The sequence below is a fragment of the Arachis ipaensis genome, chromosome B09 (genome assembly GCF_000816755.2).
Source record: "Arachis ipaensis cultivar K30076 chromosome B09, Araip1.1, whole genome shotgun sequence".
Lineage (NCBI taxonomy): Eukaryota > Viridiplantae > Streptophyta > Magnoliopsida > Fabales > Fabaceae > Arachis > Arachis ipaensis.
The window spans coordinates 79,969,799-79,975,050 of record NC_029793.2 but is presented as its reverse complement, the minus strand read 5'-3'; positions in this window follow the sequence as shown (position 1 = coordinate 79,975,050).

Below are 5,252 nucleotides of genomic sequence, written 5' to 3'. Positions count from 1 at the left end.
CTCTCATGGAAGGATCAACAAAAGCCTCAATAAGGCTTTAATAATGGTGCAAGAAACAGGTTTAGCAACAACAAGCCTTTTTCATCATCCCCTCAGCAACAGACAGAGAACTCTGAACAAAGTACCTCTAATTTAGCAAACTTAGTCTCTGATCTATCTAAGGCCACTCTAAGTTTCATGAATGAAACAAGGTCCTCCATTAGAAATTTGGAGGCACAAGTGGGCCAGCTGAGTAAGAAGATCACTGAAACCCCTCCTAATGCTCTCCCAAGCATTACAGAAGAAAATCCAAAAGGAGAGTGCAAGGCCATTGATCTAACCATCATGGCCGAATCCAAGGAGGAAGGGGAGGACGTGAATCCCAGTAAGGAAGACCTCCTGGGATGTCCAGTGATCAACAAGGAGTTTCCCTTTGAGGAACCAAAGGACTCTGAGGCTCATCTAGAGACCATAGAGATTCCATTAAACCTCCTTACGCCCTTCATGAGCTCTGATGAGTATTCCTCTTCAGAAGAGAATGAGGATGTTACTGAAGAGCAAGTTGCCAAGTTCCTTGGTGCAATCATGAAGCTGAATACCAATTTATTTGGTAATGAAACTTGGGGAGATGAACCTCCCTTATTCACCAATGAACTAAATGCATTTGATAAACTGAGATTGCCTCAGAAGAAACAGGATCCTGGAAAGTTCCTAATACCTTGTACCATAGGCACCATGACCTTTGAGAAGGCTCTGTGTGACCTTGGGTCGGGGATAAACCTCATGCCACTCTCTGTAATGGAGAAACTGGAAATCTTTGAGGTGCAAGCTGCCAGAATCTCATTAGAGATGGCAGACAACTCAAGAAAAGAGGCTTATGGACAAGTAGAGGACGTGTTAGTAAAGGTTGAAGGCCTTTACATCCCTGCTGATTTCATAATCTTGGATACTGGGAAGGATGAGGATGAATCCATCATTCTTGGAAGACCCTTCCTAGCCTCAGCAAGAGCTGTGATTGATGTTGACAGAGGTGAACTAGTCCTTCAATTGAATGAGGACTCCCTTGTGTTTAAAACTCAAGGTCATCCTTCTGTAAACATGGAAAAGAGGCACAGTAAGCTTCTCTCAGTACAGAGTAAACTAAAGCCCCCACAGTCAAACTCTAAGTTTGGTGTTGGGAGGCCTCAGCCAAACTCTAAGTTTGATATTGAACTCCCATATCCAAACTCTAAGTTTGGTGTTGGGAGTCTATAAAATTGATCTGATCACCTGTGTGGCTCCATGAGAGCCCACTGTCAAGCTATTGACATTAAAGAAGCGCTTGTTGGGAGGCAACCCAATTTTTATTTATCTAATTTTATTTTTATTTTATTGTTCTTTCATGTTTTATTAGGTTCATGATCATGTGGAGTCACAAAATAAATAGAAAAATCAAAAACAGAATCAAAAACAGCAGAAGAAAAATCACACCCCGGAGGAAGGGCTTACTGGCGTTTAAACGCCAGTAAGGAGCATCTGGCTGGCGTTCAACGGCAGAACAGAGCATGGATCTGGCGTTGAACGCCCAAAACAAGCAACATTCTGGCGTTCAGATGCCAGGAATGCACACTGAGGAAAGCTGGCGCTGAACGCCAGAAACAAGCATAGAACTGGCGTTCAACGCTAGAAACATGCTGCATCTGGGTGCTGAACGCCCAGAACAAGCATCAATTTGGCGTTTAAACGCCAGAATTGCATGCAAAGGCATTTTACATGCCTAATTGGTGCAAGGATGCAATTCCTTGACACCTCAGGATCTGTGGACCCCACAGGATCCCCACCTACCTCCACTCATACTCTTCCCTCTTCTCATTCATCCTCTCTTCCCAATAAGAACCTAACCCCTCTCCCTCCACTATATAAACCCCTCCATTCTTCTTCATTTTCACACAACACAACCCTCTCTTCCTCTTCTTGGCCGAAACATAAACCTCTCTCCCTCTCCTCCATTTCTTCTTCTTCTTCATCTCTTCTTTCTTCTCTTGCTCGAGGGCGAGCAATATGCTAAGTTTGGTGTGGTAAAAGCATAATATTTTTGTTTTTCCATTACCATTGATGGCACCTAAGACCGGAGAATCCTCTAGAAAAGGGAAAGGGAAAACAAAAGCTTCCAACTCTGAGTCATGGGAGATGGAAAGATTCATCTCCAAAGCCCATCAAGACCACTTCTATGATGTTGTGGCCAAGAAGAAGGTGATCCCTGAGGTCCCTTTCAAACTCAAGAAAAATGAGTATCCGGAGATCCGACATGAGATCCATAGAAGAGGTTGGGAAGTTCTAACAAACCCCATCCAACAAGTCGGAATTCTAATGGTTCAAGAGTTCTATGCTAATGCATGGATCACTAGGAACCATGATCAAAGTAAGAACTCGAACCCAAAGAATTATCTCACCATGGTTCGGGAGAAATACTTATAGACTGGACCTTAAGCCTGTAGCTAGAGGATGGTTGGAGTTCATTCAACGCTCAATCATTCCCACTAGCAACCGGTCTGAAGTTACTATAGACTGGGCCATCATGATCCATAGCATCATGATTGGAGAAGAGGTGGAGGTTCATGAGATTATACCTCAAGAACTCTACAAGGTGGCTGACAAGTCCTCCACTATGGCAAGGTTAGCTTTTCCTCACCTCATTTGCCATCTATGCAATTCAGCTGGGATTGACATAGAGGGAGATATCCTCATTGATGAGGACAAGCCCATCACTAAGAAAATGATGGAACAAACAAGAGAGCCTATTCATGGAACTCAAGAGACGCATGAAGAAGCTCATCACCAAGCAATCCCTGAGATGCCTCAAGGGATGCACTTTCCTCCATAGAACTTTTGGGAGCAAATCAACACCTCCCTAGGAGAACTGAGTTCCAACATGGGACAACTAAGGGTGGAACACCAAGAGCACTCCATCATCCTCCATGAAATTAGAGAAGATCAAAGAGCTATGAGGGAGGAGCAACAAAGACAAGGAAGAGACATAGAAGAGCTCAAGGACATCATTGGTTCCTCAAGAAGAAAACGCCACCATCACTAAGGTGGACTCATTCCTTGTTCTTAAATTTACTATTTTTCGATTTTTGAGCTTTATGTTTATTTATGTTTGTGTCTTATTACATGATCATTAGTATTTAAGTGTTTATGCCTTAAAGTAGTGAATATGAATCCATCACCTCTCTTGAATGAAAAATGTTTTAAAAACAAAAGAACAAGAAGTACATGGTTTCGAATTCATCCTTGAAACTAGTTTAATTATTTTGATGTGGTGACAATACTTTTTATTTTCTGAATAAATGCTTGAACAGTGCATATGTCTTTTGAATTTGATGTTTAAGAATGTTAAATATGTTGGCTCTTGAAAGAATGATGACAAGGAGACATGTTATTTGATAATCTGAAAAATCATGAAAATGATTCTTGAAGCAAGAAAAAGCAGTGAATACAAAGCTTGCAGAAAAAGCCAAAAGCTCTTAAAACCAAAAGGCAAGAGCAAAAAGCCAATAGCCCTTAAAACCAAAAGGCAAGGGTAATAAAAAGGATCCCAAGGCTTTGAGCATCAGTGGATAGGAGGGCCTAAAGGAGTAAAATCCTGGCCTAAGCGGGTAAACCAAGCTGTCCCTAACCATGTGCTTGTGGCGTGAAGGTGTCAAGTGAAAACTTGAGACTGAGCGGTTAAAGTCAAGGTCCAAAGCAAAAACAGAGTGTGCTTAAGAACCCTGGACACCTCTAATTGGGGACTTTAGCAAAGCTGAGTCACAATCAAAAAAGGTTCACCCAATTATGTGTCTGTGGCATTTATGTATCCGGTGGCAATATTGGAAAACAAAGTGCTTAGGGCCACGGCCAAGACTCATAAAGTAGCTGTGTTCAAGAATCAACATACTGAACTAGGAGAATCAATAACACTATCTGAACTCTAAGTTCCTATAGATGCCAATCATTCTGAACCTCAATGGATAAAGTGAGATGCCAAAACTATTCAAGAGGCAAAAAGCTACAAGTCCCGCTCATCTAATTGGGGCTATGTTTCATTGATAGTTTGGAATTTATAGTATATTCTCTTCTTTTTATCTTATTTGATTTTCATTTGCTTGGGGACAAGCAACAATTTAAGTTTGGTGTTGTGATGAGCGGATAATTTATACGCTTTTTGGCATTGTTTTTAGTATGTTTTTAATAGGATCTAGTTACTTTTAGGGATGTTTTTATTAGTTTTTATGTTAAATTCACATTTCTCGACTTTACTATGAGTTTGTGTGTTTTTCTGTGATTTCAGGTATTTTCTGACTGAAATTGAGGGACCTGAGCAAAAATCAGATTCAGAGGTTAAAGAAGGACTGCTGATACTGTTGGATTCTGACCTCCCTGCACTCAAAGTGGATTTTCTGGAGCTACAGAACTCCAAATGGCGCGCTTCTAATTGAGTTGGAAAGTAGACATCCAGGGCTTTTCAGAAATATATAATAGTCTATACTTTTCCCGAGTTTAGATGACGCAAAAGGGCGTTAAACACTAGTTTTACGCTGCAGTCTGGAGTTAAACGCCAGAAACACGTCACGAACCAGAGTTGAACGCCAAAAACACGTTACAACTTGGCGTTCAACTCTAGAAGAAGCCTCTGCACGTGTAAACTTCAAGCTCAGCCCAAGCACACACCAAGTGGGCCCCGGAAGTGGATTTATGCATCAATTACTTACTTCTGTAAACCCTAGTAGCTAGTTTAGTATAAATAGGACTTTTTATTTACATCTTTTACATCTTGGGACGTCTAGTTCTTAGATCATGGGGGCTGGCAATTCGGCCATGCCTGAACCTTTCACTTATGTATTTTTCAACGGTAGAGTTTCTGCACTCCATAGATTAAGGTGTGGAGCTCTGCTGTTCCTCATGATTTAAAGCAAAGTACTACTGTTTTTCTATTCAATTCAACTTATTCCGCTTCTAAGATATCCATTCGCACCCAAGAACATGATGAATGTGATGATTATGTGACGCTCATCATCATTCTCACTTATGAACGCGTGCCTGACAAACACTTCCGTTCTACATGCAAACAAGCTAGAATGAATATCTCTTGGATATCTAATACAGGGGACCGAGTCCGAGTTATTAGTGTCTTCGTGGTATAAGTTAGAACCCATGGATGGCCATTCTTGAGATCCGAAAAGTCTAAACCTTATCTGTGGTATTCCGAGTAGGATCTGGGAAGGGATGGCTGTGACGAACTTCAAACTCGC